The following is a 25,981-nucleotide window of genomic DNA, read 5'->3' on the forward strand; positions in this document are numbered from 1 at the left end:
CTGCTGAATCAGTAAAAAAATGCCTTCTAACAGGCTATAAAATTCTGGTTCCTAGAAAGCTGAAGGCTGATGAATTTATGTGCATAGATGGCAATAATCCAAATTGCTGAAAAGATTCTTGGCTGTTCAGGTGCTTTGACAGACAAATGTACTGTATAAGCATTAACAGCCCTGAGCACCATTACTTTACTCAATCATGCCAAAAACCAACGAGCAAGGGGCAGAAACCCATGACTGCTTTTTACAGAGCTATACAAAGGTGGTTAAGTGATTTTTCTTTTTTTTTTTAAACATTTTTTTCCCCCATTATAAGATGATCGTACATGTGTAGTTGGTGTTATAGCAGGATCTGTACTGGATGTGTTGGAGCAAACATTATATTTGTATTGTTTAACTGGCTGTACTTACGTTTGTCATTGTATGACCATTTAAACTACTCATATGTGGGTTAGTTACTGGTTGGAAAAAGTTGTGTAGACCTAATTTGTCCACATCTCCCTTATCCAATCTGCTTGGATATCATGTTTGTGTGGAAATTTGATGCCAAGATGGCCCTGTTAGCTTGCCTGAAGGCTCCTTTCACATTAGCGTGTCTCACAAGTCACATGATTTCCAGTGTGGCTTTGGAGCGCAACTTTCAAGCAACTGTTTTGATTCGACTTTATATTCTATGGATCAAAGTCACATCAAAAGTTGCATCAAAAGTAGTGCAGATACCTTTTCAAAGTTGATGCGACTTTAAGTCACAGTGATCTAAACGGGTGCTATTGAAAAGAATGGTGCGCGGTCTGTCATGTGACTTTGATGTCCAAAGTCACATGACAAATCGCACAAGTGTGAATGGACTCCAATTCAGTTTTATCTTCACCGTATACTGCACGTACAATAAACCTATAGCAGCTGACTAAGTGGTCAGAGCTCTTACTTTTGGCAATACGGATTAGGGTTTACATCTAACCAGGAGTTTGTAGGGGTCTCTGTTAAGTTATTTGGCCAAAATGGCCCTAGAATGCATGATTGTCATTGGGAAATTTCATTGAGGGATAGACAGCAATTGTTCTAAGCCCTTGTACACACGGTCGGAGAATCAGTCGGAATGTGTCCTATCGGACCGTGTTGTCGGATAATCCGACTGTGTGTGGTATGCATCGGACTGATTCCGTCGGAATATTCGTCGGACCCAATTTTCCAACTTGTTGGAAATATTTTCCGACCAACTGGTCCGATAGGACATACTCCGATCATGTGTAGAGAATTTTGATCGGACCAAGTGCCACGCATGCTCAGATCAAATTCCTACATCAAAGCTATTGGCTACTAGCCTGAACGTAGTCCCATCGTAACGAAATCACGTCATCACGTTCTGAATGATCGGATTTTTCGACAACTTAGTCCGACCGTGTGTATGCAACAGTTTCGGACAAGATCCGACGGATTTGGTTGTCGAAATCTCCGACCGTGTGTACAGGGGCTAAGAGTTGTAGAACGTGACTGGTAATATTCTTGGTAAAATATAAAACCTAAACGATTGCTTCTACAAATCTTAACTGAGCTGTGACACTTCTTCAAAAAGTAAAACATCCTTTATATATAACCATGGGGTGCAATTGGTTTGACATGTAAAGATTTCATTCTGTTTTACAAAGGTGATGGGAACCCATCAGTGAACTGGTCGTGTCCACCATACTTTGCATAAATTAGCGATACTGATTAAGTCCAACAACCAAAGGTACCTGCAGGTGTCCTCAAAATTAACTCCTTAGTGTATGATGATGAAACCCTAATGTCTCTTCAATTCAAGATTGAAGTGGTTTAAACGCTGAAGGTTTCTTAACTTAATGGACTATGCACTAAGGTTAAAAAATAAATAAAATAAAAAAATTCTGCATGCTGCTCCCCCCTTCCCAAATACTTAACTGATCTCAATCCAACACTGTGCACAAGAGCAGAGGTGTTCTCCCTCCTTATTGGCTCAGAGACAATCACAGCCAGTGACGAGGGAGTGGGGGGTGGAGCCGAGCCACACTCTGTGTGCCTATGGACACACAAAGCTGGCTCGGGAGTGCAACTGCAGGAGTGCCCCTATAGCAAATGGTTTGCTATGGTGGGCACTCGGCAGGGGTGAGGAGCCAGGAAGACCGGCGGGGGATCCGAGAAGGGGAGGATCAGAGCTGCTCTGTACAAAACCATGGCAGAGATCAGGTTCGTATGACATGTTTTATTATTTAAAAAAAAATGAAATGTAATCCTTTACAATCACTTTAAAGTGAAACTTTAGTCAGAAAATGAAATCCTGCTAGATCACTTCAGGCTGACCCCTTTTGCAGGTATAGTTATGCAAAACAAAAAAATAAGTGTAAAACCCAATAATACTTTGGGGGTTATTTACAAAAGGCAAATCCACTTTGCACTGCAAGTGCACTTGAAAGTGCAGTCGCTCTAAATCTAAGGGGTAGATCTGAAATGAGTGGAAGCTCTGCTGATTTTATCATCAATCATGTGCAAGCTAAAATGCTGGTTTTTTTTTCCTTGCATGTCCCCCTCGGATCTACAGCGACTTTACTTCCAAGTTCACTTTCAGTGCACTTTCCAGTGCACAGTGGATTTTCCTTTAGTAAATAACCCCCATTGTCTTACCCTGCTCTGCACATGCTCAGTTGCTCTCCATTTTTAGGCACTACTGAGTTTGTAGAGGCCGATCTGCAGACAGCCTTAAAGCAGAATTAAACCAGTCTATCCTTTACAGCCAAGGAAGCTCCTTCTGTTTGATCTGCAACTGCCATGGCACTGCACATGTGATCAGTTATGACATCGCCCATTTGATGGATTGACAATTTGGTTGAGGACACAAGCACATGTGAGTTAGCAATCCCGGCATTCCAGGAATGTAATTGTTTGTTGAAACCGTTAAATTGGTGGGTTTAGTTTCACTTTATAAATTTACTGCTGTTCAGGGGCTCTGGGCTTCAGTAAAATGTCAGCCTTCAGCAAGAAACAGGAGCAATACTGGAGGCAATTTACAGCACACATGAATTCTGGTAGCATAATTATTAATGTGGAATGTATGTTCCTTGCTAAAGAACATTATTTTTTTTTTATCAAGTTGTTATGGGTAAAGAACCGCTTTAAGCTTGGCACTAAGTCCTGCCCCTTTCAACTAAATTCAAGTGGAACTAAACATACATCCCAGGAGACTGAATGGCCATTTATTTTTCTTTCATTTGGAGAAGGGGAGGAGGGGCTTTCTCAGCCAACCACACCCTCCTGCCTGCAGGCCTGGAGGTAAGGGCAGATGAATTCCAGGAAGTAAATACCACATTTATTATCTTCTCTGCCCACAGCTAGAAATGTTATGTATTTTTTTTTTTCAAAGTGATATCCCAATAAAATAAAATATGGGGACATGGACGGATGGGTGAGTTTGGTCTGAATATTAAAAATGAAGCATTTTCAGTTTGTGGTGCTCAGATACCGTTAAGTTCTGCTTTATTTAAGGCTCAATAACTCAACACCACACAGTGAAGTAGATTTACTAAAGGCAAACAGACTGTGTAAAGTGCAGTTGCTCCAGAGCGTAGCAATTAAAGTTCATTTGGCAAAGAATGCCCAATCACATGTAAGGAAAAAAAAAACCCACAGCATTTTTGCTTGCATGTGATTGGATGATGGAAGTCAGCAAAGTTTCTGCTCATTTACTAAGCTCTGGTCCAACTGCTCCTGCAGTGTGCAACTGCACTTTGTAAAGTGCACAGTCTATTTGCCTTTAGTAAATCAACCCCAATGATCTGTAATCTACTCGGGCCTCTTGGCTGTGTTGCATATGTTATTATACAAGTGAACTAACTCTTTAACCACTTAAGCCCTGGACCATTTTGCTGGCCAAAGACCAGAGCACTTTTTGCGATATGGGAAACTGCGTCGCTTTAACTGACAATTGCGCGGTCATGCGACGTGGCTCCCAAACAAAATTGACGTCCTTTTTTTCCCACAAATAGAGCTTTATTTTGATGGTGTTTGATCACCTCTGCGGTTTTTATTTTTTGCGCTATAAACAAAAAAATAGCAACAATTTAAAAAAAAATGCATTATTTTTTACATTTTGATATAATAAATATCCCCCAAAATATATAAAAAACATGTTTTTCCTCAGTTTAGGCCGATACGTATACTTCTACATACTTTTGGTAAAAAAAAAAAAAAATTGCAATAAGCGCTTATTGATTGGTTTGCACAAAAGTTATAGCGTTTACAAAATAGGGGATAGTTTTATGGCATTTTTATTATTATTATTTTTTTTTTACTAGTAATGGCGGCAATCAGTGATTTTTATCGTGACTGCGACATTATGGCGGGCACATCGGACATGTTTGGGACCATTGTCATTTATACAGCAATCAGTGCTATACAAATGCACTGATTCCTGTCTAAATTACACTGGCAGTGAAGGGGTTAACCACTAGGGGCAGTGTAGGGGTTAAGTGTGTCCTGGGGAGTGATTCTAACTATGGGGGGCGTGGCTACGTGTCACATTTCACTGATCTCTGCTCCCGATCACAGAGATCAGTGACACTGTCACTAGGCAGAACGGGGAGATGCTTGTTCACGTTAGCATCTCTCCGTTCTTCATCTCCATGAGGCGATTGCGGGTATCCCCACGGACATAGAGTCCGCGGGACCCGCGACCCGACTCACGGAACTTGCCGTAGGCCGCCTCTTAAAGGGCAACGTACAGGTACATTAGTTTGCCTGTACGAGCCCTTCTGCCAACGTATATCAGCGTGAGGCGCTCGGCAAGCGGTTAAATCAGTTGTATCCCCCGCTTGGACATTTTTACCTACAGGTAACGGAAAGCCTATAATAAGACTTACCTCTAGGTGAAAAAAATATCTCCTAAACCTGCACAGCTTAGGAGATATTGACCCTGTATGCAGCTGCTGACGTCAGCGGTGCATGCGCTATGCAGGTACGGCGTATCCTGCCAGTACAGAGGACTCTCGCGCGCATGTCACAGCGCTGAAGCCAGCGATCCAGGAAGAGACGCAGAGGGAACATGTCAGCTCCCTCATGCGGTGACCGACCACCACTGCAGAACTTCGTTCTAAGGTAAGTATTTCATATTGTGCTAGTATGTGATGCAGGTTTTTTTTTTTTTTTACTAACGCTTTAAAAGCTCAAAGATGGATAGGTTTAGCACAGGGAGGGAGGCCTTAATCTGCAGTTTCATGCCAGCATTATGTACACCTCTGTCATGGTATCCGACTGTTAACCGAGGGGCTTTTAACCACAGACGGGTCAAGAAAAAGGCAACAGTCTGGCGTGAGTCTGGAGCACTTTAACGCTGAAGAATGCCTACACTTTAAAGTTGCCCTGTGTCACCAGATGCTATAAAGATAAAAGTTCAAAGCTTTACTTAGCATGGAAATTAAAAGAAAAAAAAATCTTTATTTGTTCTACTTGTGAATGTGAAACTGTTTGATAATAATCCATAAAAAGCTGCACTCAGTCCAGACTAAATCCTCATCATTCTTGTAATAATTAGCTGCAGAATATCCAATACTTTGTCTGCACTCTACATATGGGAGAAGGAGGTGGGGGGAACTGTGGCAGCAAGCCAAGGATTTGCAGCCTATGGCTCATGCGAATGACACTGCTGCTGCTCTCTAGCGAGTCTTCAAGCTGTCCAGAGAATCATGTGAGCCTGCGGCTCAGTCTCTTGTACATCCCTGGAGGTCACACCTCAGTGAAGGGACATGCTGTCCTGTATAGTGTGATATATGACCCGATAGAATGTTGACAGTATACTGTTGCCTATAGCAACCTTGTGTTTGCTTTTCTGATCAAGTAGAAGCTGATTGCGATTGGCTGTTGCAAACAACATCACCATTTTTTGCTTGCCCATGTGACTGATGTCTTCTGTGATTTGGATGTTCTGGAAAAACCATAAAACAACGTACAAGTTGTCTCTTGCTTGAGGGTTACACTGTACTTGCATTTTACCAATAAACTCAATGCTGAGAAGTGTTGGTCTGGAGATTTAAATGGAACCTGTCATGAAAATTATGTTTCCATTGTCAATTGGTTAAAAAATGCTCATTGCCTGGCTGTCATGCTCATCCTCTGGCTTAAATGTTTTGCGTTACTGACCTGAAGCCAGTACATAGATCCAGAGTTCACTGAAGTTGACACTGAAGTGCAGCAGTAGACTGACAAAGTCACTCTGCTTACCACCCCTATCAGCATGCTCCTAGACAGCATATTTGAATGCAACACATCCGTCTGGCCCCTTAATTTTAGTCCTGTCACTTCCCTCTCCTAGTATGAACTCACCTGAGCTACACAGGGTACTGCAAGACGTTGGCATAAAGTTAAACTAAGGTACTTACACGGCTTGCATTAAAAATATATATTTAATGAGCTATTCGTTTATATTTATCTGGAGTTTATCTTTCAGTCCAACGTACATAATGGTAAATGCTAACAGCTGCATGGTACAGACAGCACATGGAGAATGATGCTAATGTGGGCAAACAGGACCTAAATAGCTCGTGTTAACTTTGAAAACTAGCAGACTACTTACAAATCGGTTTCTAATTAGAGGGTCATCATAATATTTGCTTTAGCTTTTGTTACATAATGGATAATAAACTTTTTATTTTTTAATGAATAGTTCAGTGGTACCAAATTATTTGGAATAGATTGTGATCAAATAAATTCTCTTCTTTAGTGGTTGTTCAGAAAATGTGCGCAATCTTCCATACCTCCCAAGAGGACATTCACAAAGTGTTTGTTATTTTCTCGTGTACAAGATACAGACAGACAGACAAAACTTAATTTTTAAACCAGCTTGGAGGACAGAATTCCGGGTATCAGGCAATACTCTATTATTCAGGATGGGGCTATCATATTGGTATTTTCCAGACTGCTGAGAACTAATAGCGAACCTGTACTCAAAAGTAAAAGTACTGCTCTGTGCCCTCATCCGACAGCGGGCTTCGGCCCACTGTCTGCTGAAAATGGGTCACAGGAGTGCAGAGCAAACTGCATTCTATGCATTAAGGTGAAGAACCTCCTGTGATGCAGCACCCCCCTAGAGCCCCCCTTTTACTTACCTGAACCCGGTCTTCCCAGCAACGGGGACAAGCACACCAGCTCCAGCCTGTGTCTCGGGTCCTGATTGGATAGATTGATAGCAGTGCAGCCATTTGCCCTCACTGCTGTCAATCAAATCTTATGATGCGGGAGCCGGGGGGAGGGGGGTGTTGGGGCCAGAGCAGAGTCCTGTTGTCTGTGCCCACACAAGTGCCCCGAGGGTGAGGGGCTCTCCAACGGGGCACTCGAGGATAGAAAGAGCCAGGAGCTCCATTGAGGGACCCCAGAAGAGGAGGATCGGTGCAACTCTGTGCAAAACCAATGTTTTTTTTTTTTTTTTTAATGAACCTTTACATATCCTTTAAAGTGGTTATCACTAAATTTAAAAAACAGCAAAGAAGGAAGTTAATACTGACCTGTCCCAGAGTTACAGTGACTGAGGACATTTTCAGCATCCGCTACACTTTCATATGTCAGACGCTTAGTCCACCAATCCACACTGTGGTTTCATCTGCTGATCCCTATCACTATTGGACAGAGTAGGGGGGTCAGCAGACAAAACCACTTTGCAGCAGGAAACCTGGATTCTAGCACAAGTGGTATTTTTTTTTACACTGAAGATTCTTCAGATACTGTAGCTCTTCAAGTGAATAGAGATTGGTAGTGCAGACATTGGGCGAGGTACGTTTTACCTCTATTCCTTTCAGGGACAGCTGTCTAATCCTAACACTAAGGCTGCTTTCACACTGGGGCGGGAGCGGCGTCGGCGGTAAAGTGCCGCTATTTTTAGCGGCGCTTTACCGTCGTTTTAGCGGCGGTGTGCGGGTGCTAGCGGGGTGGTTTTAACCCCCGCTAGCGGCCGAAAAGGGGTTAAACCCGCCCGCAAAGCGCCGCTGCAGCGGCGCTTTGCCGGCGGTATTGCCGCAGTGTCCCATTGATTTCAATGGGTAGGAGCGGTTTAGGAGCGGTGAATACACCGCTCCTTCACCGCTGCAAAGATGCGGCTAGCAGGACTTTTTTCACCGTCCTGCCAGCACATCGCTCCAGTGTGAAAGCCCTCCGGCTTTCACACTGGAGTGAAAGGGGCCGGTTTTTTTCAGGCGTTACACAGGCGCTATTTTTAGAGCTGTAACGCCTGAATACCGCCCCAGTGTGAAAGCAGCCTTAGGTAGCCCTTGATATCCATACTTTCCTTGTCCACCCTATGCTCACCAATACCAACCTTCAAATGTCCTCATAGGGTTTTCTATTAGTAGAGTAGATGGCAATGTGAAATACCAAAGATTTGTGAAAGGTTGGACTAGTTTATTTTTCCCTTACTAACTATGTACACTTTAAAGCCCAACCTTAGGCAAAAAACAAAACCCCCTCCTCTCCTTCCCTCCCACTACTCTGTAGCTGATCGCTGTAATGAACAAAAAACAAAATACCCTTTTAATTTCCTAAAGTCATTTGACTTTTGGGTCCCAATGCTCTTCTGGGTCTTTTTTCACGCATCACTGCCTACATGATATGAACACTTCCTATTGGCTGTTCAGTGGCGGTTGTCTCAAGATTTAGAAGAGGAGCAATGAGGGGACAGTAGGGGACCGAGACAGCAAAGGACAACCTTCACATCTGGATCTAGGGTCTCCGCTGCAGGAAATGAATTCAATAAGGGACTCAGACAGTTGTCTTAAAGTGGTTGTAAACCTCAGACATGAAATATGAGCAAAGCATATCCCCGTATAGTGTGTACTTGTCTCAATTAAAAGCACAATGTGTCATTTCTGTCTGCTGCTTTGTTTCTCTGCTATCAGCTTGAGTCACTTCTGACAATTTTTCCAGACACCAAGAGAAAAATGGGGACCCAGGAGGGATCTCCAGCTGATTTACAGCATCAGCTCAGTTCCTGTGTCCTGTGCAAAGGGGATGTCTCTTCCTCCAATCAGCTCTCAGACTCCTCCTCACTGAGCTCTGCAGAGTGTAACTTCAGCTCTCTGCCCCCATTTTTCTGAACTCATAGATAAGCTTATAAATTCAGCACTTTGAGTGGATATAGAGAAGACTGTAGACAGACAGATACAACTTACAGAGATGTAGGAGGGATTGTTTTTTCTCTGTGTTTCACCTGAGGATAGTACCTTCACTCGGTTTATGTAAGGGTTTACAACCACTTTAGGTGAGTAAATCTTTCTTCACTGAGTATGATGGAAAAATAGCCTTACATGATGGGTTAGAAGAAAGTGGGAAGGAGGGGTGGGAACATCTTCATTATTGCCAGGAGTTGGGCAATAAGAATTAAAAAAAAATGTTCCCAACAATTTTGATCTACAGCCTAAAGATTAAAGTCAGATGTTGACAGCAGACCCATAACTAATAATAATGCAACTGCATAGATGATCTATTTAATGATGGTAAAACTCATAAGAGGGACAAAAACTTCATGTTCCCTCAAAATGCCAAAACAATTTTGGCAAGACAGTCAGCAGTCATGTCCAGTGTTTTCGTGATTCAGAAATGGGGTTTTCTGTTATTAATAAGCATAGTTCTATGACCCTTTAAGAACCTGCAGTTTCCCAGGAATAAGTGTCTATGACATCCTGTAAAAAAATTATTATTTATTTAGCAATAGTGGATTCCACAAACGTGTCTTCACGTGGGTGTGGTACCTTTTTCCTTTGTACAACAAATCCCTCTTGGTTTATCACCAGCAAGAACAGGGGGTTCTTCCAGAGTCTACATCAATCAAGTTTGGGACCCCTCCAAACTTCTGGGATATGTCTTCGCATGGATATATCTTTAAATAGAAAAAAGATATCACAAACCACGGTGGGTTTGGGTTGAAAACTATGACAAGAACCCTATCGATTGGAATTTCTGTAGAGACCCAGCATCTTGTAGTTCATCTCTAGTATGTCATAGCCCTAACGTCTTTTCATGGTTCAACAGATTTGACCTGCAGTGGTGAATTTTAGGGTAGTAAGCCTTACAGCAGAGCCTCATGTGCTTAAGCTGGGAGCCAAGGACTGGATTGCATTATTGGGGCAGAAGGTTAATATTCATGACAGAGTTTAGTATGTAGCTGGCTCTTCTCCACTGAGAATTCTCACAACTCTGAACATCAAACCAAAATATAACATTATGCAGATAAACGGCCTCAATGGCCTTTCTAACAAATTGTAATCCGATTGGAGGTTTTCATTATGATATAACAATATCCCTGGCTTTACTGACTGTAGTTATTTCTCCTTGTAATAATGCATCAGTCAAGTTGTGTGGCCTACATTAAACTTATTTTTTAATTTCAGCAAGATGCAAAACGGAATCCTTTGTGAACCTCTTTATTACAGTACAGGGTAAAGAGTTTTGTTTACGCTGACCTGTCTTCAGATGAGGGCAAGCAAGCGTTTTTCAGCGTGTTCATATTTTATGTTACTGTTGTAACGTTTATCTGAAGTTATTTGTAAAGTGACCTTAAAGCGGGAGTCCGCCGGGACTCCGCATTTTTTTTTTTTTTTTTAAGTCAGCAGCTACAAATACTGCAGCTGCTGACTTTTAAAATAGTGACACTTACCTGTCCAGCGCGCCCGCGATGTCGGCACCCGAAGCCGATCTCTAGATCGACACTCGAGTGCTGCCGCCGCCATCTTGGGTATGGGAATCAGGAAATGGAGCCTTTCGGCTTCATTTCCCGGTTCCCTACTGCGCATGCGCGAGCCGCGCTGCGCAATGAGGACGGTCCCCGCTGCCTCTGGGATCTGTGTGTTTCCCAGCAGGCAGCGGGGCACTTGCGGAAGGGGGCGGGCACTTGCGGAAAGGGGCGTAATGTACGCCCCTTTCCGCAGAGAGCTAGCCCGGAAGTGGGTGCAGTTACCTGGATTATCCAGGTAACTGCACCCCCCTCCCCCCTGAAAGGTGCCAATTGTGGCGCCGGAGGGGGGGAGGAATCCGATGAGCGGAAGGTCCATTTTAGGGTGGACCTCCGCTTTAACATTTTACCTTTATTCTGATCCATATTTAGAGTACTGCATTTTATACACAGTAAATGCTCCCTAAGTAGACACTCCTGCTAAAAGTGGAAGTAAACTCTCCTATCGTTTACAGCCAAGGAAACTGCCATCTTTGCCTCTGTTTAATCTTCAACTGCTATGGTGCTGCACATGTGATTCGTTATGACACCAGCCATTGGATGGTTTGATAGTTTGGCTGAGAGCACAGCCAATGTGCAGTTAGCATTCCCGGCAGGCCTTTTTTTTTTTTACTTGTTTAAATCGATGGGTTTACTTCCACTTTAAAGCTGAACTCCATGAATACAGCTAGATACACAAATGGAATACATATAAGACAGCTGTTTTTTCCTGCCAAAAGATTTGGCATGATTTCAAAAGCTCTGGCACACAGCACATGTGGGCAGATGACACCAATTTCTCTGTTAAGGAATACAGTGGTGTCCTCTCTCTACCCCCAGCCTGCTGACTGGGCAGTAAAATAATAGCATCAGACTGATGAGGTCATACTTCTGCTTTCTCCTTCTATCAAGCTATTTTGTGTCAGTACACCTGATTGGCTCTTAGCTCTGCCCCTCCCTCGTTAAATCTGGTTGCTGACAAGGAGGCTGACACCAAGCCAAATTCAGGTACTTACACTGCTTATATTAAACAATACATTAATGCTTTGAGATTTAAAGTTATGCTTCTGCAGGCTGACCCAACACATGTGGTCTTCCAACTTTACTCCTTATTGTTCAATACTTCTTCTCCTGATCTCCCACCATACAAGCAGGCCTAGGAATCAGAGCAGCATCATTCTATTTCTCTTATGAATTGGCAAAAATGCTTTATTTTGAAACATAAGCTCTCCTTAGCCACAAAGACCCAGGGAAAAGGGTTTAAGTTGGCGACAAGATGGTATAGATGTCCTTTCACTATACATTTCAACCCATCATTACCAGATACCCGTTGACGACCTCTGATCTCCAAAAGGTACCATGCTCCACATCTGGTGAGCTTGCCCTCCTGTAAAGAAATTCTGACAACCGATCTTCTAATTATACTGCAAGTGGTTGGCGACCTCTATTCAACTCTCACCTGAGGTAGCCCTTTTGTCTATGCTCCCTGGACCCAGGGCCGTCTTTAAGGCAGGGCAAAAGGGGCAGCTGCCCTGGGCCCTGTCATTGTTGTGGGGCCCAAAGCAGCTGCCTCATACTTGCCAACTATCCCAGTTTACATTCCCTTGTCCCTTGAGGTTTTAGTCCTGTTGTTGTGTACAGACAACTCACCTGCAGACCCTGCGTTTACATGTAAATAACCAGCATTCATATGTAAATAGCAGTGACATGCATATGTAAATAGCTGAGGCCAACTGCATTGATATGTAAATAAGGTAGTGAGGAGATGATGTGCTGTAACCTACAGCAACCAGTGAGCAGTATTACTGTACAGTAGTTTCTAGCAGCCAATCAACAAGCCGAAATCATGTGCTGTAACCTCTAGCAACTAATCAGTGAGCCTTAAGGAGTGCTGTAACCTCTAGCAACCAGTCAGTAAGCAGTAATGATATGCTGTAACCTCTGGCAACCAATCACAATCGCTGCCTGATCTGATACAGTAAACTGATTTTAGGTCTAGCTGCTATTTATTGTATGTCTCAGAGAAGATGGAGAGCGAAATTACATGGGGGGAGGGGGGCCCTGACCAAATTTTTGCCCAGGGCCCAATCAATATTAAAGATGGCCCTGCCTGGACCTTTCAAATCTGTAAAAAAAGATGCAACACTTCTTGGCCGTGCCCAGGAGATCGACAACCATGCCTTCCCTGGGGGATTGGGCTACTGAAGTGGACTGTGTTAGGGACATGGAACAAAAAACTGAAAAGGACGATCAGCTTTCCCTCACCTGGACTTCATGATCCATGTACCGCTACTCCTCAATGCTTATCTCTTGAGCTGAAGGTGACTTGGATGCCACCACCTCATAGCCTGGTCAGAGTGTATCTTATCCCAGCCCTTCGTTCCTCTCTCCATTCCTTCTCTCTTTTTTCATATATGCACCTTTAAAGATATTTGAGCAATCGATACATAACATTTCCCCATCCATTTTTGACATTATACAATCCCTACAGGAAACCCTTTTCTGAGTGTAATAGTTTTTCAGTGTACTTCCTTAAGTCTAAATGATTTTTGTTCACATGATGCCCATGCCATTGATTTTGATGCTTTGTACCTTTATTTGTCCTGTTTTTCTATGCTTTACACATTTGCTGTCTTTATGAGCCGCTTTTGTGAGCTTGTCTCAACATTTGAGAGATCAAACTTTCCGTAGGTTATATCATGTGCAATGTTCTGTTTACATTGCAATTTTGCAAGCTTGTATTGGTTACTTTATCAATAAAATAGAATTGAACTAAAAAAAACATTAATGACAAATTACTGATTAGAGAGCTTCATTAGGCCACATGAACACTAGGGGGGTTATTTACTAAAGGAAAATCCACTTTGCACTGCAAGTGCACTTGAAAGTAAAGTCGCTGTAGATCAGAGGGGGACATCCAAGGAAAATAAAAAAACAGCATTTTTGCTTGCACATGATTTGATAATAAAAGGAGCAAAGCTTCCACTAATTTCAGATCTACCCCTTAGATTTAGAGCGACTGCACTTCCAAGTGCTCTTGCAGTGCAAAGCGGAATTGCCTTTCGTAAATAACCCCCTAGGTGTTTAGATTGTGCAAAGCCAATCCAAGCAATTTAATGTACCTGGAAGGTACAGTTGCAGTGTCCAGTCTCACTTCTTGCAGCCTGTAAAAATCTATTGTAGGCAAAAAGCTGCTGCTGCTGCTGTATGCCGTATGGAGTGGTACTCACATTTAGGCCATTATAAATTCAGGTATGAATGCCTGGAATGCAGATAAATGAGCCGAAGCAACTTTCAGCCATAGATTTTTACAAGCAACAAGCAATATGCTGGATGCTGCAGCTGTATTGCCATATACAGGCTAAATGCCTAGTGTGAATGTGGGCTTAATCTGTGTGTTTTCTATCTGCCTGGAGTTCAGCTTTAGTCCTCATTCACATTGGAGTGACTTGTCCATGACCATGTTCAAATCTATGCGCCGCCAACTTTGCGATGCTGCATCAGTTTGAAAAAATACTTTTGCTGATTTCGGGTGCAACTTAAATATACATCTGTGCATGAAGCTGTGCAGATGTCTTCAAAGTTGCACTGACGTGCAATTTCAGATGAAGTCACTCGATTTCTAAGCTGCATTCAATGTGAACGAGGGCTGAAAGCTGAACTCAGGAGTAAAAACAAATTATTCTTGCAGTGGGGCTCCCCCAGCACTAGAAGGGGTAAATTCAAATTTTTGTCTAGAGGGAAACAGAAAAACTATACATACCCTACTTTGTTACCATAGCTGCTGGCACTCTTCTCTCTCCAACTCTTCAGGAACTGGGCAGGCCCTCTGCATTGTGACTTACAATGCAGAACCGCTGGTCTTGAATTGTATGTGCTGACATCAGAGTACTTGGCAAACAGAAGTTGCGATTGGTTGTGTGGCTGGAAGGAAGCCTGTAGGGATGAGGAACAGGGTAAGAGTGGTTACATTTTATGTTCCACCAAGACAGAATGAGCGGAGGGATTTGAACTGCAAGGATATTTTTTTCCCCAGAGTTCATCCTTAATAAATGACTGTTGTATATATGTATGTATGTATATATATATATATATATATATATATATATATATATATATATATATATATGTACACATACACACCTCACAAAAGTGAGTGCAGCCCTCATGTTTTTGTAAATATTTTATATCTCTTCATGTGACAGCACTGAAGAAATCACACTTTGCTACAATGTAAAGTAGTGAGTGTACAGCTTGTAAAACAGTATAAATTTGCTGTCCCCTCAAAATAACTCAACACACAGCCATTAATGTCTAATCCGCTGGCAACAAAAGTGAGTACACCCCTATGTGAAAATTTCCAAATTGGGCCCAATCAGCCATTTTCCCTCCCTGATGTCATGTGACTCGTTAGTGTTACAAGGTCTCAGGTGTGAATGGGGAGCAGGTGTGTTACATTTGGTGTTATCGGTCTCTCTCTCATACTGGTCACTGGAAGTTCAACATCACACCTCATGGCAAACAACTGTCTGAGGATCTGAAAAAGAAAATAATTGTTGCTCTAAAGATCATAAAGATGGTCTGGGCTATAAGAAGATTGCCAAGACCCTGAAACTGAGCTGCAGTACGGTGGCCAAGACCATACAGCAGTTTAACAGGACAGGTTCCACTCAGAAAAGTCCTCCCCATGGTGCACCTAAGAGGTTGAGTGCATGTGCTCAGCATCATATCCAGAGGTTGTCTTTGGGATAAAGACATATGAGTGCTACCAGCATTGCTGCAGAGGTTGAAGGTGTGGAGGGTCAGCCTGCTAGTGCTTACACTATAGGCTGCACACTGTATCAAATTGGTCTGTGTGGTGGCTGTCGTCCCAGAAGGAAGCCTCTTCTAAAGATGATGCACTAGAAAGCCCACAAATAGTTTGCTGAAGACAAGCAGACTAAGGACATGGATTACTGGAACCATGTCCTGTGGTCTGATGAGACCAAGATAAACTTATTTGGTTCAGATGGTATCAAGCGTGTGTGGTGACAACCAGGTGAGGAGTACAAAGACATGTGTGTCTTGCCTACAGTCAAGCATGGTGGTGGGAGTGTCATAGTCTGGGGCTGCATGAGTGCTGCCGGCACTGGGGAGCTACAGTTCATTGAGGGAACCATGAATGCCAACATGTACTGTGACATGCTGAAGCAGAGCATGATCTCCTCCCTTCAGAGACTGGGCTGCAGGGCAGTATTCCAACATGATAACAACCCCAAACACACCTCCAAGACTACTACTGGCTTGCTAAAGAAGCTGAGGGTAAAGTTGATGGAATGGCCAAGCATGACCTAAACCCTATTTAGCATCTGTGGGGCATCCTCAAACGGAAGGTGGAGGAGCGCAAGGTCTCTAACATCCACCAGCTCTGTGATGTTGTAATGGAGGAGTGGAAGAGGACTCCAGTGCCAACCTGTGAAGCTCTGGTAAACGCCATGCCCAAGAGGGTTAATGCAGTGCTGGGACTTCATGGTTGCCACACAAAATATTGACACTTTGGGACCAATTTGGACATTTTCACTTAGGGATGTACTCACTTTTGTTGCCAGCAGTTTAGATGTCAATGAATGTGTGTTGAGTTATTTTGAGGGGACAGCAAACACTCACTACTTCTTTACATTGTAGCAAAGTGCCATTTCTTCAGTGTTGCCTTGTGAAAATATATAATATAACATTTACAAAAATGTGAGGGGTGTACTTCCTTTTGTGAGATACTGTGTCGAGTGCCTTGAATGAGTATTCCCCTTGACATTTTCAACATTTTGTCGTGTTACAACCAAAACCGTAAATGTATTTTACTGGGATTTTATGTGATAGACCAACACATAGTGGCAGATGTGGAAGAAAAATGATAAATTGTTTTCATTTTTTTTTTTTTACAAATTTGTATTCGAACCAATTGCCTTCAGAAGTAACCTAATTAATAAATAGAGTCCACCTGTGTGTAATTTATTTTCAGTATAAATACAGCTATTCTGTGAAGTTCTCAGAGGTTTGTTAGAGAACTGTATTTGACAAACAGCATCACGAAGGCCAAGGAACACACCAGACAGGTCAGGGATAAAGTTGTGGAGAAGTTTAAAGTGAGATTAGGTTATAAATAAAAATATCCCAAGCTTTGAACATCTCACGGAGCATTGTTCAATCCATCATCTGAAAATAGAAAGAGTATGGCACAACTACCAAGACATTGCTGTCCATCTGAACTGACAGGCCGGGTAAGGAGAGCATTAATCAGAAGCAGTCAAAAGGCCCAGGTAACACTGGAGAAGCTGCAGAGATCCACAGCTCAGGTAGGAGAATCTGTCCACAGGACAATTATTAGTTATGCACTCCACAAATCTGGCCTTTATGGAAGAGTGGCAAGAAAGCCATAAGAAGTCCCGTTTGTAGTTTATGAGAAGCCATGGGGGGGGGGACACAGCGAACATGTGGAAGAAGGTACTTTGGCCCTAAAAGCAAAACGCTATGTGTGGCAGAAAACTAACCCTGAACACACCATCTCCACTGTCAAACATGGTGCTGGTTTTATTCCGTTGTGGGGATGCTTTTCTTCAGCAGATGTTACTGGTGCTTGGCAGTGGTTAGCAAACCCCTGACCTGTTGTCAGCACTTCAGCTTTGGGGACGGCAATCTCCGGAGTTTCTTTTGACAATTCTGGGGCATGCTGCTGAACATGTTCTAGCAGTTCCCTGTATTCCCTTTCCAGATGCTGTTCTTTCCTTAGCAAATATTCCTGATCAGGTTTAAGCCCTGAGATCCCTACAAGACCGAGAATAGCCTCTCTGTGTTCTTGCAGGTCCTCAAGGGTAGGTACACTTTCATTGCCAAACACAAAAACATTTGTAAGGCTCCCCCACAGCAATCCAGGGCTGCCAACGTCACATCCTTTCAGAGAGAATTCTGTTGTCTCCCCTAAATATTCCTGTTCTGTGTGCCATTGAAGAGCCCGATATTGATTGTCCAGCTCTATCTCCTGCTGGCCCAGCCTGTCCAAATCGGTCACCCATTGCTCCTTGGGCTGCTCTCCCAGGAATGGCATCTGCAAATCCCATTAGTCATTGGCCTATTGCTCTGGGGTTGGAAAGCACTTGCCCTACTGTAAACCAGCAACCTGGAGGGCTCCAATCCAGAGCCCTACCCGAATCTGCTGCCTGAGCTCCAGGTATTCATCCGTAGACACAGTCCTGGAGTATGCTGAAAGGATAAACTGCAGCAGGCCCGGGAACTCCGATGTCAGGTCCATATCTCCGCTGGGGTGACTGAAATCTGCTATCTCGATCTTGGACCCCGGTGGAGGTTTGGATGCCCAAGGCATCCCACCACTGCCAGCCAAATGTGACAGACTGTGGACACCCTGACTGAGTATCTCTGCCAAGAAGCTGCTTCCCAAGCTCTGGAACACGAGACCAGTGAATTTGGCTAGTTACCCAAAGAACTAGGCAACACCAGTTTTGGTGTAACCCAGAATAAATACACCACAGGAGGACACCCCCTCCTGATCATATTACCCTAACAATACAAACTGTACACAGGAATATAATTACAACAACTGACATATACTATAAACATTACACTAATTAGCCACCTGGATGACTCAGATGTCTCGGTGTATGTGAGACTTGCCAACTCCAAGCTCAGAAGGTACAATGCAAATTAACCCCCCTGGTGGTATTCCTGAGTCTGGCTCGGGGTGAAAATGTTATACCAAAAGCGGTAACCCTGAGCCAGGATCGCATCGCTTAATGCAGTGAGAGGTTACTTACCTTCTCCCCTGGATCCAGCGATGTCCCCCCGCTGTACGAGCAAGCCGTCCTCCGCTCGATCTATCACGGAGCCGAGCTCCGTTCCCTGCGGGCGCTGCAATGCACGGGGACAGAGAACGGCGCCAAATTCAAAAAGTAAAACACACACATTACATACAGTATAATGTAATCTTACAGATTATGTTGCTGTGTGTAATTATTTCACATCCCCTTTGTCCCTAGTGTTCTGCCCAGTGCCCTGCATGCAGTTTTATCTTATAAAAACTGTTCTTTATGCCTGTAAACTGGAGATTGTCCATAGCAACCAAAACTATTCCTTTACATCAAAAATGGTTTAAGATCGGCTAGAAAACAGCGATAATAAATTAGAATCACTCGAAAAAATTGAGCGATAGCGATTTGTGGGGAGATCAGTTATCAAATACTGAAAAGTAATGACAGTGACAATTCTGCAACTGAGCAAATTTCTGTGTTTTTGATTTGATTACATTATTGAATAATTTTTATTATTGGTATAATTAATTTATAGTTATTTATTATATTATAATTTATGATTTCATTTTTCAAACTTTATCATAGGAGGTTAACATAAGTATAAACACAGAACACCTTCAGACAATAGCAGGAGACCTACTTTCAATAAACACATTATGGCAGGTGGCCCCAGACAGATGGCTTGCCGATGACATCAACATCAGCTATCAGTCCCAAGCTGGCAGAGACCTTCATGACCTTTTTAATAATCTCCTTTTGCATTACATAACAGAACATCTTCCTAAATGCTTGAAGCTCCCTCAACTGCCAGGGCCCATAGTCAGTATGCTATTGTATAGTAGGCTAGTAGGCTAGCATTTAGCCCCCTCCAAAAGCCCCTGTCCCAAGTGAGTCTATCACAATAACATGTCAAAACTTGGAAAATTTCAAGAGGTATGAATATTTTTTTTAAGGCACTATATAACAGCTTCAACTCTTCTGGGAAGACTGTCCACAAGGTTTAGGAATGCGTCTATGGAAATGTTTGACCATTCTTCCAGAAGCGCGTTTGTGAGGTCAGGCACTGATGTCAGACGAGAAGGCCTGTCTTGCAGTCTCTGCTCTAATTCATACCAAAGGTGTTCTATTGGGTTGCGGGCAGGTCAGTCAAGCTCCTTCACCCCAAACTCGCTTATCCATGTCTTTATGGACCTTGCTTTGTGCACAAATCATTTGATGGGCGAGGGATTATAGTGTGGGGTTGTTTTTCAGGGGTTGAGCTTGGCCCCTTAGTTCAAGTGAAGGGGAATCTTAAGGCGTCAGCATACCAAGACATTTTGCACAATTTCATGCTCCCAACTTTGTTGGAACAGTTTAGAGATGGTCCCTTCCTGTTCTAACATGACTATGCACCAGTGCATAAAGCAAGGTCCATAAAAACAAGGATGAGAGAGTTTGGGGTGGAGGAACTTAACTAGCCTGTACTGAGTCCTAAACTCAACCCGATAGAACACCTTTTCGATGAATTAGAGTGTGTTCTCGTCCAACATCAGTGTCTGACCTCACAAACGTGCTTCTGGAAGAATGGTCAAACATTCCCAAAGGTGCCTTCCCAGAAGAGTTGAAGATGTTATAGCTGCAAATGGTGGGCCAACTGAATATTGAACCCTACGGATTAAGACTGGGATGCCATTAAAGTTCATGTGTGTGTAAGAGCATGTATCCCAATAATGTTGTTAATATAGTGTATATATCATTGTGTTGTATAAGAGGAGTTTTGCATTACCTGTTGTAGGAGATTAAGTGTAAATTGTAGGTTTAGTAAATTTTTAGAGAGAGGTCACATGTTATAAGGATGCTTGCATGGTCTGTTAGTTTCACTTTTTGGAGCCAAAAGTCAAAAGCCAAAAACAGGAACTTGATGTATAGTTGTTTTGGTGATGGGTTCACTTTAACCTCTTCCTGCCAAATGAACACATACATGTCGCCTCACGGAAGTGGGTCTTTATTCTTGGGGTAGCAAATATGTGCTATTGTGTTTGTGCTGAGAATGTGCTGCACAGCTCACTCCCAGCACATACTGAGCTGTCACGGACAGCTCTGGGTCTTGTATTATTGAGCAAGCCATCACAGTGATCAGTCGCTGTACATCCTGCCCTTCTGGTTTTCCTATGTGTAAAAAAAAATAATAGGTCAGTGAGCTAGGTCAGTGTCAGGGTGGGGGTCAAAAGTCATGCTCAGTGTCAAAGTAAGAGCCAATGGTAGGAGTTAAAGGTTAGTGTATAATTTGTTTTGAGATGTTCCTTAGTGGTAGGTTATGGTAATAGCAAGTAATATACAGCTACATTTTATTTTACTTTGTGCCAGTTTACCTTTGATAAATAAAAAAGGAGATATCCATTAAAATTTAGCACCAAATGAAAGCCCAATCTGTCCTGAAAAAAAATGCAGTATAATTCACCTGTAAACATTAAATAGAGATGATATGTACAGTTTTACTAACACATGTCAAAGTTGCAAAACTGTGTTCAGGCATTAAGATGTGTTTTGCCTTCCGTAATGAAGGGGTTAAATAACTGGTGATTTTTCTTAGCAACTGCCCTTTCTTATCTACAAGTTTGCAGCCATTCACTGCCTCTAAGCATAAGGAAAAATTTAGTGCATGAGCTGAAAAAAGAAGTACGTTATGCTATATAGACTTCCATACTTCCTCTGTTCTCTCAGAGACCACCTACTCATACATCGAATGTTTAATGCGTTCCAGATACACATTCTGCTCGACATTACACTGCTCCCCCAACACGCGTGTTCCAGGTGCTCTGCCGTCAGTAGAACAGCAGGTCTGGGAGAGGCTGAGACAGTGAAAACCACGATGAATTGGACTCCGAAATATTTATCTTTTCATAATAACTTTCATTCCAGATGTGTTTGCACTATGTTCACACCAGGCCAGATGTGGGCTATTTGTTAACACAGATTTCCAAGCTAATTCAACAAAAGGGAACAAAAGAAAAATCGGGAAAATCTGATGTAATTCCATTCTAGTGTTATGTGCCAGGAAACCTGGGATATACCTCTACAGACTGGAGGAATCATAGCACAGGAATGGATCACTATAGAAATATACTTATATATATAATACCGGGATGGCCATGTTTAGTCTGTAGTATAAAATGTACAGGACAAATGAATATGAGATACACAGAGTATATGTGTATCATAAGTCTTTTTTTGTAAAGGAAAATAAACTGCCATCCAAAAATGAGGTTTGTAATATCTAGTCTATTATTATTCAGTTAGTGATATCAGACAGGCATGAAATGCTAAGTGTGAAGAGGCATAAGGTACGATCATCGTTTATGTGGGTACCAAGGCAGCAAGTGGAAGCCTGTATTTGCCCCTCCGTCCATTGTAAGGCCTCGTTCACACAGACATAATTAAGTGTACACCCATGTGAGGGCCTAGTTCTGCCCACACAGGATGCATCCCCATTTGACTTTTGTGTGGGTGAGGGGGCACACTGTCTGCATTCTGAGACCTGCGCCCACACCCACATTGATGTCAAATTGGGAGCAGCAGCTGTGTCCGTGAAGCTGCGGCATCTCGATTGACATGAATGGTTCTGTTTGCAAGTGGATGCACCGAATACCTGTGCTGGCAAACAGGATGATTGCATGGGGGAACGTTTAACTACAACAGTGTAAATAATTTCTTATTCAAATGAACATTTATGTCTGGGAAATCCATGTGTACATTTAGATGTTATGATCATTATAAATAAGGTATTTCAGGGTCAGTTGGGGTCATGTGCTAGCTAATGTCCATGCCAGCTTTATTTAGTAACAAATAAAAATCAGTAATAATAATATCAATGAAGTTCACTTCCAATACCTGTGGATTTCTTGGCAATTAAAAGATAATTTGTGTTTTGTGCTATGGGTGAGTACACACGGCTAAATGATTGAATTTCTGGCCTTATTCAATAAAGATCAGTGGGCATATCTGACACATCTGGGGCAGATCATTTTTTTTTTTACCCCCCTCTACATTACCCCCTACATTAAACGTTTTGTCCAGTAATAATCATCAAGTGAAGCATCATGCATGATGTAGCGAGAGCAGAATTCGCTGGTGGAGGCTGGACAGCAGCAGCTATAGGTCTGACGGTAGCTTTATGCAGAGAGACTGAACTTGAATATATCAACCCACCCAACTATCAGGAGCTCAGAGACACTATCTACTGCATAGTCACCAATATCTAAAATACACTGCTCAAAAAAATTAAGTAATACTTGGAAAATACATCAGATTTCAATGGGGAAAAATCTCATGCTGGATATCTACACTGATATGGACTGGGTAATGTGTTAGAAATTAAAGGATGGCACGTCGTTTGATGGAAATGAAAATGATCAGCCTACAGAGGACTGAATTTAAAGACACCGAAAATCAAAGTGATAAAAAGGATGCAGCAGGCTAGTCCATTTTTCTGAAATTTCATTGCAGCAACTCAAAATGGTACTCAGTAGTTTGTATGGCCCCCACCTGCTTGTATGTATGCCTGACAATGTCGGGGCATGATCCTAATGAGACGACGGATGGTGTCCTGGAGGTATTTCCTCCCAGATCTGGACTAGGGCATCACTGAACTCCTGAATGGACTGAGGTGCAACCTAGCGGCATCAGATGGATCAAAACATATTGTCCCAGAATTGTTCTTTTGGATTTAAGTCAGGCGAACGTTGGTGCCATTCAATGGCATCAATTCCTTCCTCGTCCAGGAACTGGCTGCATACTCTTACCAAATGAGGCTGGGCAGTGTTGTGCACCAGGAGGAACCCAGGACCCATTGTACAAGCTTAGGGTCTCACAATGGGTCCAAGGATTTCATCCTGATACCTAATGGCAGTCAGGGTAGCATTGTCTAGCCTGTAGAGGCCTGTGTATCCCTCCATGGATATGTCTCTCAAGACCATCACTGACCCACCACCAAACAGGTTACGAGATTACAGGTAGCATAAAATTCTCCACAGCTTCTCCAGACCCTTTCATGTCTGTCACATGTGCTCAGGGTGAACCTGCTCTCATCTGTGAAAAGCACAGGACGCCAGTGGCGGACCTGCCAATTCTGGTGTTCAGTGGCAAATGCTAATTGTGCTCCGTGGTGTCAGGCAGTGAGCACAGGGCACACTAGAACAGTGGTCATCAACCCTGTCCTCAGGGCCCACTAACAGGCCAGGTTTGCAAGACAACTGAAATACATCACGGGTGATATCATTTGCTGTTCAGTGATTGCAGTATTCTAGTCTGCATCTCCCCAAGGTAATACATAAAACCTGGCCTGTTAGTGGGCCCTGAGGACAGGGTTGATGACCACTGCTCTAGAAGACATCGGGCCCTCAGGCCACACTCATGAAGTCTGTTTCTAATTGTTTGGTCAGAGACATTCACACCAGTGGCCTGCTGGAGGTTATTTTGTAGGGCTCTGGCAGCAGTGCTAATACTGTTCCTCTTTGCACAAAGGAGCAGACACCGGTCCTGTTGATGGGTTAAGGACCTTCTACGGCCCTGTCCAGCTCTCCTAGAGTAACTGCCTGTCTCCTGAAATCTCCTCCATGCTCTTGAGACACAGCAAACCTTCTGGCAATGACACGTATTGAGGTGCTATTTTTAAGGAGATGGACTGCCTGTGAAACCTCTATAGGGTCCAGGTATCACCCCATGCACAAAAAAAAAGTTGTAGAGTACAAACTGTGAAGTAGGTAAACATTAACCAAGCAGCGTATACTAATCAAATTTATTAATGAAAAAATAGTATGGAATAATCTGCATGAAAAAACAGATACCTTCCAAAAAGATTGGATGACATAAAACATACACACATACAAAAAGGTAAAAACAATCCAGGTAATGATCCAGTATGAGGGAGACATCAAACAATCGAATAATCATAAAATTAGAGATGACTCAAAGAGCTCAGATCTGACATAAGAAATGGCTGGTTGATTCCTAGAGCAGCTTGTAAAAGGATGCAATATAATTCAAGACCAGTGATAGAATCTCAGCAAATCACATCAAGACAGATGGAAGAAATGGTTGGAGATAATAAGGAATAGTTCCTATTAGTGCAGTAGATTGGATGTGCTGGTGAATTGAATAACTACTAACAAGCTTGCATCTGATATGTCTAATGCCCCGTACACACGAGCGGACTTTTCGACATCCAAACTCCGACGGACTGAGTCCGGCGGACTATCCGATCGTGTGTGGGCTGCAACGGACTTTAGCGAAGCTAAAGTCTGACGGACTTTAGAAATGAAGCATGCTTTAAATTTTCCCGACGGAACTCCGCCGGACCCGGTCCCCTTTGAAAAATCCGCTCGTGTGTGTGCTACTCCGACGGACTAAAACCGACGCTAGGGCAGCTATTGGCTACTGTCTAGGAACTTCCTACGTCGAATCCAGTCGTACGTCATCACGTTCGACTCCGTCGGAGTTTGGTGTGATGGTGTGTGGTCAAGTCCGTTCGGTCGAAAAGTCCGCCAGAACTCAGTCGGAACTCCGGCGGAACTCCGGCGGAACTCCTTTGGAGGTCTGTCAGACTTAATCCCTCTCGTGTGTACGGGGCATTACAATCTTGAAGAAGAGTCATTCCAAGTGCAATGATGAATAATATAGTTGAAACATGATGAAATGAAATGATAGTCACAGACGTTGATTGTGACATGTATTTCTGGAATAAACAATTGACCGTATGCATTCAGATTAAGGAGAGATGGAATAGGTAGCTGGTGAGTGGCATATAGCTATTAAAGTGATTGTAAAGCTACGTTTTTTTTTTTTTAAATAACAAACATGTCATACTTACCTCCACTGTGCAGTTTGTTTTGCAGAGTGGCCCAGAGCCTCGACTTCTGGTGTCCCTCTGTGGCACTGATAGCTCCTTCCCGCATCATATAACCCCCTAGGAGTAGCGCTCTCCCAGGGAGTTACCTTGCGGGCGTGCTCCCGAGTCCAGCATTTCCATAGACGCAGAATGCCTGACTTAGCCCCACCCATCATTGGATTTGATTGACAGCAGCAGGAGCCAATGAATGTGCTGCTATCAATTGATCCAATTGCGTGCCGAGTGCCCGAGTGGCCCAATGGTCAGTCCGCCCCTGACCAAGTCTCATCTATCCAAAAGTTTTACCTTCCAACAATTTCACTTTTGCTTTACGTACAGTAAGCCAAAGCAACCAACTTTATAATTCACCCTGCCAAAGCTAGAACAGTACAAAGTGAATTGTGATTGGTTGCTATAGGTTATTGTACCTAAGAATTCACACTTTAGAAACAAGGTGATTTTACACACTAGTGATGTTAATAGTTTCTTCTACCTGTATGCACACAGATAGAGTGAAGCTACCTAACTTTTGTTTTTGCAGTTTAGCTGCTTAATCAAACCTGTGTGTTGTTAATTCAGTGAAATGAATCAGGTTTTCTTTAATCTTTCACCCATCCC

At 43.0% G+C, this 25,981-nt stretch overlaps 1 protein-coding gene and 1 long non-coding RNA gene across 2 annotated transcripts in view; one reads left to right on the forward strand and one right to left on the reverse strand.

Annotated features, from left to right (window-relative positions):
* Positions 1–25,981, forward strand: part of ZNF469 (zinc finger protein 469) — a 609,231-nt gene that overhangs the window by 39,761 nt on the left and 543,489 nt on the right. The window lies entirely within an intron of this gene.
* The window catches only part of LOC143941623 (uncharacterized), a 39,976-nt gene continuing 28,463 nt past the window's right edge, over positions 14,469–25,981 (reverse strand). The window contains exon 3 of the long non-coding RNA XR_013264311.1: positions 14,469–14,635. This is a non-coding gene — a long non-coding RNA (uncharacterized LOC143941623). The remainder of the gene's footprint in view (positions 14,636–25,981) is intronic.

The sequence above is a fragment of the Lithobates pipiens genome, unplaced genomic scaffold (genome assembly GCF_037356315.1).
Source record: "Lithobates pipiens isolate NorthernLeopardFrog02 unplaced genomic scaffold, aLitPip1_a1.2 Scaffold_10, whole genome shotgun sequence".
Taxonomy (NCBI): domain Eukaryota; kingdom Metazoa; phylum Chordata; class Amphibia; order Anura; family Ranidae; genus Lithobates; species Lithobates pipiens.